At 39.0% G+C, this 9,640-nt stretch overlaps 1 non-coding gene across 1 annotated transcript; it reads right to left on the reverse strand.

Moving 5' to 3' along the window:
• Positions 1-6,567: 6,567 nt before the first annotated feature.
• On the reverse strand, positions 6,568-6,641 carry TRNAN-GUU. Its single transcript has one exon. It is a non-coding gene; the product is annotated as a tRNA-Asn (tRNA).
• Positions 6,642-9,640: the final 2,999 nt, after the last annotated feature.

A 9,640-nucleotide genomic window follows, 5' to 3' on the forward strand; every position in this document is an offset into this window, starting at 1 on the left:
TCATTATCTATTCCTTGTCACTGTATACAAAGCATTGTAGGCGAGAATGCTTTATTTAGTTTTACTTTTTGTCTTCCATTCATAATCATGTATGCATTCACCTTTTTTCAGTATGTCCATTGTTTCCTTTCTCATCCTTTATGAAATCAAAAAGTGTAAGCACATTTATTATAATTGGTCCATTGATTAGTTTTCTCTTCAAAAACTCTTATTTTGTAAGTAGTATGGCTTTCTCGCTGTGAGTACTCTTAAGTTATAAATATTATTACTATCATTAAATCTTTTTACTAGTATTAGTATATTGCAATAAATATATCAGATTTGCGATACAGCACCTTTGTGGATGTTGTATCTGTTAGAAAAGGACATGTACATATTCTGTTGTTTACTGAAGCTAGAACTTTCTTTAAATATTCGTTCTTGTATAATTATTCTTTAAAATCATGTACAGTGCTAATTAAGTAGCGTTTGTCATTCCAAACATTCCATTTGTTCAACTTGGAGGCAACATACAAACTACAAATTAATTCCTTCAAATTCTACATATCTCTCTACATACGTTTATTTTATTTATTTTCATATAAATACTCCCTTTAACTTACCTAAATGTATCCAAATATCGTATGTATACTTACAGACTGATATTTAACTGTCCATCCCCTTGTACACATCGTAATGCTTGCTTACACCATTGGCCCATTCCGGGAGACGTTTAATTAAAACTTTGATTTAATTTGAAGCCAGGCGATCAATACTGATTTAGAGATCGGCATTGGCATGTCAACAAAACATTATCTTAGACAAAACGGTAGTAAAAACAAAGCGCGCTTCATCGAAACGAGACTTTATATCGAAGAGCGCTTTTTCAGAACGAGGCTCAGCCGGTATAGACAGCAGAAGAAAAAATACTTTAAAGGTGCGTTTGAGATTAAGTAGGCACTGAGACAGGAGGTCAATTTTCTAATTCCCTATAAGATTACAATCTTCAAATGAAAACATATGAGCTAATTATTTTAGGGCACTTCATTAACTCGAACTTTCTCATAGTCCGTATAACTTTTTGTTCTGCAAATGAAAACGCATGTGCTCGTTATATTGAGGGATTCATAATTTCCCGTTATTCTCTGTAAGATTACGTTTTTAATAATATTGCATTATACTGTGTAATACATACAACTTATCATTTTGAAATGAAATAGGAATGCATCACTCAAATTTAGGCATTTCATAATATCGCATGATTCCCTATAACCATGATAACTACGTTTTTCCAAGAGTCTCGCATAGTTCTGTGTATTTCTTTATATGTGAAAAGGCATTGTATATGCATCCCTTGTACCAATGAATGTATTCACTTAACTGGTTCACCAAGTGAGTCATGATGAAAATCAAGATGTTGATACCTTTCAAATCTGTAAAAAGATGGCTCGGGATCTTACTTTTTAACCCATGTTCTCTTTGGGTCCTGCCAATCATAACAAAACTTTATTCGATCGAGCATTTTGCCAATTCCGAAGACAAATCGATGGGGTGACGTTACATGCAACTTTACCTCGAAATTGTTTTAGTTCTTTTTCAAATAAACGGTTTCATATAAGGTTCTCCTATTCTCACAGACATTACAATCAAATCAAACCTATTTATGTATGTACAATTCAAAACACATCGTATTTTTATTTTACTATTGTGAAATTTGTATACGATGTCTGTGAAGTCTCGGAAAATGTTTCTCTTCATTTGACTTCTTTGAAATTAATTTCGCGTAAACTCACGAAGATATTATTTCGTTAGTATTATTACAACTTCTTATGCGTAATCAGAATCTTTTATATGTGTTGACAATGATTGTGGTAAAAAATTTATTAATTAAACTGACTTATTCCAAGAAAAATTAGACTCTATGAATTTTATTTGTTTTGTTTTTGTTAGGCCTGTGTAGGTCTGACCTTTATATGGTTTATGGACTATAATTCTCCCTTCAATTATGAAAACCAACATGTCACAACTAATTTCGTCGGCTGAAGTGTTTATAATGGTTTTCTGTTGTTAAAACAAAGATGCTCTGTGTATATTTCAAAGCCATACCAACTCCAGTAAGCCACAATAAACGGCTTAATTCAGCGCCATGTTCGATGATAATATTTAGCTTCTCGTCGTCTTGTTATTGAATCAAACAAATTATTTATCAAAATTCAAATAAAGTTTAATTATGAGTTAGAAGTCAATAGTTTAGTTCTTTAGTTTATATTTTCTTGCTCAGACTTTATTTTTTCTTGATTAGATCACTTTGATTTGTTTTTGATAGTCATTACCACTATTCTGTCAGCATAATAATCTTCGCTGTTTTCTTGTCTCTTCGCAACTGGATGTTCACAAAATAATAAAGTATATGAAGATGATTACTTCTCTTATAATTATCTCCCTTTTTCTTCATTCGAACTATGATGTTGTGTTTCCTTTTCATTTCTAAAGTAGAACTTTGAAGCGATTAACGCTTTGGATCTCAAGGAAAGTTACTTGACGTAGACTTGAAGCAGCTTCATGGTCTTATATAGTAGTGTAAGGATTAATATATCTTGTAGCTGTATTCACACCCGGGCTATTGACTCATAGACTCAGGGCTGTTTCCTTTGCCAGCGGAACCTCCAGGCTTGTCAACACCACCACAGAGGTCTTCCCTCCACTCTGTGATTTCAGCATCGAGTATAATTGGCCCATTTTCCAGTTCTCTCCTTCTGTCTCCTACATCATCACGCTTCATGCAAATTCCTCCCGCCTCCACCGGTTACCCCCTCCCGGGTATGCGCGGTTCTCTCCTCCCCTCTCCAATGTAACCCTTTGACTACATCCCTTCTAGATATTCTCATATTTTAATAAAAGATGAGACTTCTCCTTTTTTGTCTCCCTTCTTTTTCACCGACATGTGAAATGGTTTTGTTTCCGGGCATTTAATGTGTATTTAACCACTTCTTTCATCCTGTTAGTTTTTTGTTTCTTCTCAATTGCTATCATGGCAACAAGATCCTTGAGTAGGGTTTGTATTTCGGAGAAAGCAGGTTTCATTTAGTTGAGAAGCTACACAAGCTGAGTGATACGTTCATAGATACTTATTGATCGTTTACTTTACCGTTTTACATTACATCTACTTCAACAGTCTGTATTATAATGATTTTTTAAAGGACACAACTTAATAACGAAAAGAACATTTCTAAAAGTTCTTCAGTGGAATCAAATCTTTAGAACAGAATGCTAGTGATTTACGCAAAAGATGCAAAGATGCCTCCGGTGATGCAGGAATTCATTAAAAAATAATTCAATCAAAGCATAACTACATGTGTTAACGTTTAGCTAATGAGATCATCTTTTATTCACGTTGTATTCTGGCATTCGCTATTGATTTTTGTTGCGCGATAACCCTCGAGCAAAATATGATTGCAACAAAATGTCCATGTTGGCAAATAAAAGAAAATCTACATGGGACAACTATTCGTCAAAATTGCCGAGTCTGAAAGTATCTTAAAAAAATATTAAACTATTGATGCTTTCACAATTTTGAAAGACCAGTTACCCTTCAGGTAACTTTTAATCAATTACATCTCAGTGTTCCCTATCCGTTACATCTTTATAAATACATAGTGTATGAAAGGAATTTCGTTTTAAAGCGAATAAGGTATTTTTGTTGTTTTTGAGAGGATAACAAACTCGCCTGATTTTGGTTGACAAAATATTAACAATAAAGTAAAGTATATATATTCGCCGAATGATTTTACACACTATAATTTTCCCCAAATGTCACAAATTCTTAACCACCATCTAAACAACTACAATATTCTAAATCACTGTAAATGTTATAAATGTTAAACTGAAAAGAGGAAGTAAAATTCTTGAATTATTCATAAGAAGACCCGAACCCCCCCCCCCCCCCCCCTCCCGAAAAAAAGAACTCAACAAACACACAAATTCGCCAAAAAACATAACAACACACACTTTGATAATTGATGAAAATAAGAAAGAAATTAGAGGCTAAGGAGGAGAGTAGCGCAATAGACAACATACTGTCAAGTTTATCTTTCTTATTATGTTCATGTTTTATATACTTTTTTTTTTTTTTATCTAGGCCTATTTATTTTTTCATCTATTGATTAATTAATTATCTATTATTATTGCATTATTATTTTTATTTTGGGGATACTGTGCAACGGTTTTCGGGTATCAATCCTCAATCGGATTAATGGGGGTATATTGATGCAAAAAAGAAAAATAGATTCCCAGGTTATTGAGACGCATATCACTTTCTCTATAATCAATGGTGTTGAGTTAACCGGAAATCATGAAGCTTTATCTTACCCTTTCCCAAGGCACACAGGTACTTTCCTTGCTTGCAGCTTCAAACACAAGATATCCAAGGCATGGTTTAAGAGCAGCAAACACCTTCTCTTAAAAGCCACTCCAAGGTGTGTTTACATACACAATAAGAGCCCATTGAGAGTTGCTGACGAGTCAAGTGAGAAGAGGGGGAAAGGGGGAGAGGGGGGAGGGGAAGGGACGGAAGGGAAAGAGGAAGAGGAGGGAGGGATGGATGGAACGAGGGAGAGGAGGGAGGGAATGATGGAGAGGGATGGATGGATGGAGGGAGAAAGAGGAGGGAGGGATGGAGGGAGGGAGGGAGAGAGAGGAGGGAGGGATGGAGGGAGGGAGAGGAGGGAGGGATGGATGGATGGAGGGAGGGAGAGGAGGGAGGGATGGATGGAGGGAGGGAGAGGAGGGAGGGAGGGATAGATGGAGGGAGGGAGAGGAGGGAGGGATGGATGGAGGGAGGGAGAGAAGGGAGGGATGGATGGAGGGAGGGAGAGGAGGGAGGGAGGATTGATGGAGGGAGGGAGAGGAGGGAGGGATGGATGGAGGGAGGGAGAGAAGGGAGGGATGGATGGAGGGAGAGAGAGAGGGAGGAATGGATGGATGGAGGGAGAGGAGAGGAGGGAGGGATGGAGGGAGGGAGGGAGAGGAGGGAGGGATGGATGGAGGGAGAGAGAGAGGAGGGAGGGATGGATGGAGGAAGGGAGAGGAGGGAGGGATGGATGGAGGAAGGGAGAGGGTGGAGGGATGGATGGAGGGAGGGAGAGGAGGGAGGGATGGATGGAGGGAGAGACAGGAGGGAGGGATGGATGGAGGGAGGGAGAGGAGGGAGGGATGGAGGGAGGGAGGGAGAGGAGGGAGGGATGGATGGAGGGAGGGAAGGGAGGGAGGGATGGATGGATGGAGGGAGGGAGAGGAGGGAGGGATGGATGGAGGGAGGGAGAGGAGAGAGGGATGGATGGAGGGAGGGAGAGGAGAGAGGGATGGATGGAGGGAGGGAGAGGAGGGAGGGATGGATGGAGGAGGGAGAGAAGGGAGGGATGGATGGAGGGAGGGAGGGAGAGGAGGAAGGGATGGATGGAGGGAGGGAGAGAAGGAGGGATGGATGGAGGGAGGGAGAGGAGGGAGGGAGGGATGGATGAAGGGAGGGAGAGGAGGGAGGGATGGATGGAGGGAGGGAGAGGAGAGAGGGATGGATGGAGGGAGGGAGAGGAGAGAGGGATGGATGGAGGGAGGGAGAGGAGGGAGGGATGGATGGAGGAAGGGAGAGAAGGGAGGGATGGATGGAGGGAGGGAGGGAGAGGAGGAAGGGTTGGATGGAGGGAGGGAGAGAAGGGAGGGATGGAGGGAGGGAGGGAGAGGAGGGAGGGAGGGATGGATGGAGGGAGGGAGAGGAGGGAGGGATGGATGGAGGGAGGGAGAGGAGGGAGGGATAGATGGAGGGAGGGAGAGGAGGGAGGGAGGGATGGATGGAGGGAGGGAGAGGAGGGAGGGATGGATGGAGGGAGGGAGAGAAGGGAGGGATGGATGGAGGGAGGGAGAGAGGGAGGAATGGATGGATGGAGGGAGAGGAGAGGAGGGAGGGATGGATGAATGGAGGGAGAGGAGGGAGGGATGGATGGAGGCAGGGAGAGGAGGGAGGGATGGATGGAGGGAGGGAGAGGAGGGAGCAGGTAGGGAGATAATATAGACTGGAGAAGAGAGAGGGAGGGAATGGGATTGCATGAGGAGTGATAGAGAAACGAGAGAGAGAGAGAGAAGGAGAGAGAGAGATAAGAAGAGAGAGAGAAGAGAGAGAATGATGAATGATATCAAACAGAGAAAGTGTGTGCGAAAACGGGGGTAAAACGAGGCTTAAAGGGATCACGGAAGAGAGCAAACTAGCGAAATAGCAATAATAAGAGAGAGAGAGAGAGAAAGAGAGAGAAAGAGAGAGGGGGAGAGAGAGAGAGAGGGAGAGGAGGAGAGATGTACATATAATCTTGAATAACTGTGTTTCATTTGAAATGGCGTGGCGTGCGATGAATGATAACTTGAGCATTATCAGATTAACTAAGATGCCTACAGGAACGAAAGACAAAAGTGAATTGATATGTTTCGTCTAAAAAGATTACCTTGTATTCTTGTTCTGTATAATGTACCATATATAATATCAGAACTCACCTACTTGCCAGAACTTTCATCCAAAAGCTTAGTCTAAAAAGACAAGGCCGTCCCTGGATGGGCTCGAACCACCAACCTTTCGGTTAACAGCCGAACGCGCTATCCGATTGCGCCACAGAGACAACTATGTAATTCCATTATTTTCAATTCTTTAAAGTCCTTTCTAACTCTCATCATGTGACTCACAGGAGCATGAACGTTTTTAATTTAAGTTGTTCCTGTTTTATGACGTCATCGTGGTGACATTCGATCTATGAGTCCAGTTTGAGTCCCATGTATAGTCATTGTTTGTAAAGAAGAACTTAAATTGATTATCCGAATCAAACCCTACCATTTTCATTTAAAAAACAAGATTTATAACTGATTCTAGTCTTATGAAGCCTTTTAATATACAAGTCCACTAAAGAAATCTGAGAAACACAATTAGTTATTAAGCTTTCTGAGTAGTGAGTACTCTATTGTATTCTGTTGTTTAAAGTCCATAATCGAAATTTAAGATGGGCACAACTATGCATTATGTGGATATAAATAATGTTAATCAGTTAATGCAAACACATGGTTAATTATTTATTATAGTAAAGGCATAATGCTTGTAGCACTATAAATGAAATGAAATGCAAGAGAAATTGATTGGAAAGATCAAAGCATTGATTTTGGTATTTTTTGTTTTCTGCTGCTTATGCTGGTTTTTGTTGTTGTAATCTTTATACCCAGAGCTATGACTGTGAACGCACTGTTGGTTGGATACTGTGTAAGCGCACGGGAATTTACATAAGAAATGTGATATTGTGATATGCGATTTACAAAAATAGAATAATCGTTTCTACCATTATGGACTGTAAGCTTTTTTCAGGACCATTACGATAATAACTTACTGTCAAGAATTGAGAAGAAAACGAGAATGAAAGAGATGAAAGAAAGGAAAAGAGGGAGAAAAGAAGAAGAGAAGATGAGGAGAAAGATAGAGAGAAAGGGGAAGGTAGAAAGCTTTCAAGTCGGCGTCGATTCAAGTGTGTGACGAACTCGAAAGCGAAATCGCGCTGACAATAGGTCAACGAGAGAAAGGGAAAACGCGCCTATGCCTGCTCCGCCAGACGATAATCAAATTTGTGACAGGCCGGTTTCCCGCGCTTCGCATCTTCACCGGGCTATTAAAGCTTCTACCTTCGCAAGCAGGTCGTGCGTGGAATATTCAGTTCCCTCTTTTTTTTTTTTTTTCATCCTCGTCATCTTAACATTCTCGTTCCTCTCCTTTTCTCCTCTTTTCCCTTCTCTTATTATTTGTCCTTTCTTATATTTACAAGTGTCGGAGATGTTGCTCAACCATCATCGCTCCGTATCAAGTGTTTTTTTCCCTCTTCCTTTCTCTGTCTCTTTCTTTTGATCGTTGAACAAACTTTACTGAGGCATATTTTTCGCGTGATTACACCAAGGATTTCCCTCGACGTGTAATTTATATTTTGTTACACAAAGACTTTAGAGAAGAAATATGATGGAAGTAAAGGGTTTTCCTGTCATAGGCCATTAAAACATGATACGAAATGAACATCGAACTCGGGCCGGCTCGTGGATATGCATTGAAATTCAAAACCTGAAAGTGAGATGTTGGGATAGAGAGTTCCGATGCTCATTTTTACCGCCAGCTTCTCTTGGCTAGCACTTTTTTCTTTTACATCGTCTGTGCACTGCCCGTTTATTTTCTCCTTGAATATACAAACGATTGGTCCGCTTCTGAAATGAATTATATCAAACAAGGTATTTTAATAAAGATGTTTGGTTCATTTTAAAAAATAGACAAACAAGGCTCGTATCATTTCACATTATTTGTTAATTGTCATATATGATATTATCTGTATTGATCTTAATTTAATGTATCGTTTTTTTTAACAAGGGGTTACGTGATGTTTGAAACGAGCCACAAACTTTACATACATACTGTTTGTTACCGGTGTATTTACATACATACTGTTTGTTACTGGTGTATTTGTGTGTGCGCGTGTGTGTACGTGCGCAGTGCGTGTGCGTGTGTGAAGGTGTGTGTGTGGGTTTTAATAACTATAACAGTATTACCGCAAATAATTTTTCAGAGTACACCGTATGGTATTTTACTTCTTATCTCATTTTATTATTTATGTGGGATACCCACATGTAATTTTCGGATGTTCTGCACCATATAAGAAAGGAAGATCCAACAGTGTTTGAGATGCTCTTAACGTTTCCTTCTTCTTCATTTTGGTCGCCAAATCCATATGATTGTTGTGATATCAAATAGTCATTTGGAAGGGCATGATATTAAAATGATAATATAATAGAAACTGTAAACACTACTGCCCATATTATCCTCCAGTAAGATCCGTTTATATTTCAAAAACATTGAATTTTATAATTTTGCATCGAGACGTATCGTATCAATTCATTTTTGTTACAATTCTCTTACGAATGTTAGGCGATCAGTAATATAATGGATAAGTTCGCACTCATGGCACTTAATAACGCGCCATTCCACATGATACACTTTCAATTCTTACTAACTTATCTAATGCTTCTTTCTTTCTTTGTTTGCTGATACGTCCTTTTCTTGTGAATGACAATATGATATTTCTGAATATTACAATTACTCATGGCAAACAAAGTAAGTAGCACAACTATAGAAACTTCTCTTTTTTCTCTTTTTTTATTTTGGCACGAATCAGAACATAATACAAGATCATTCATGAGTATTATTTACATGCATACACTGTACATACATCTTTGTGCAAAAAGTAAACGAAGTTATAATTCTTTTTAGAATAGTTTTGTTCCTTATTCAGCCTCTCTAATGTATTATAATACTTCTGACAAAATTGAGAGGTAATATTCCAAACGAATTTTTAGTTTAAAAAAAAGAAGAAGAGTTAATAAAATTGTGTACCCCTGTAAAAATGAGAATGTGAGTTAGAGACGAGAAGGTAAATTCTTTATAAGTAAACAACACCTAAAAATTGTTCTTTTCTTTTGGTTCCAAGAGGGAGTTTGAGAAGTTAAACTCTAAAGAGGAAACAAGACTCAGGAAAGAATAATTTATAGATATTATTATAAAATATTATTACAAGAATATCGTGGTAACATTTGGTTCTGACAC

Source organism: Strongylocentrotus purpuratus, unplaced genomic scaffold (genome assembly GCF_000002235.5).
Source record: "Strongylocentrotus purpuratus isolate Spur 01 unplaced genomic scaffold, Spur_5.0 spur5_scaffold_11, whole genome shotgun sequence".
Taxonomy (NCBI): domain Eukaryota; kingdom Metazoa; phylum Echinodermata; class Echinoidea; order Camarodonta; family Strongylocentrotidae; genus Strongylocentrotus; species Strongylocentrotus purpuratus.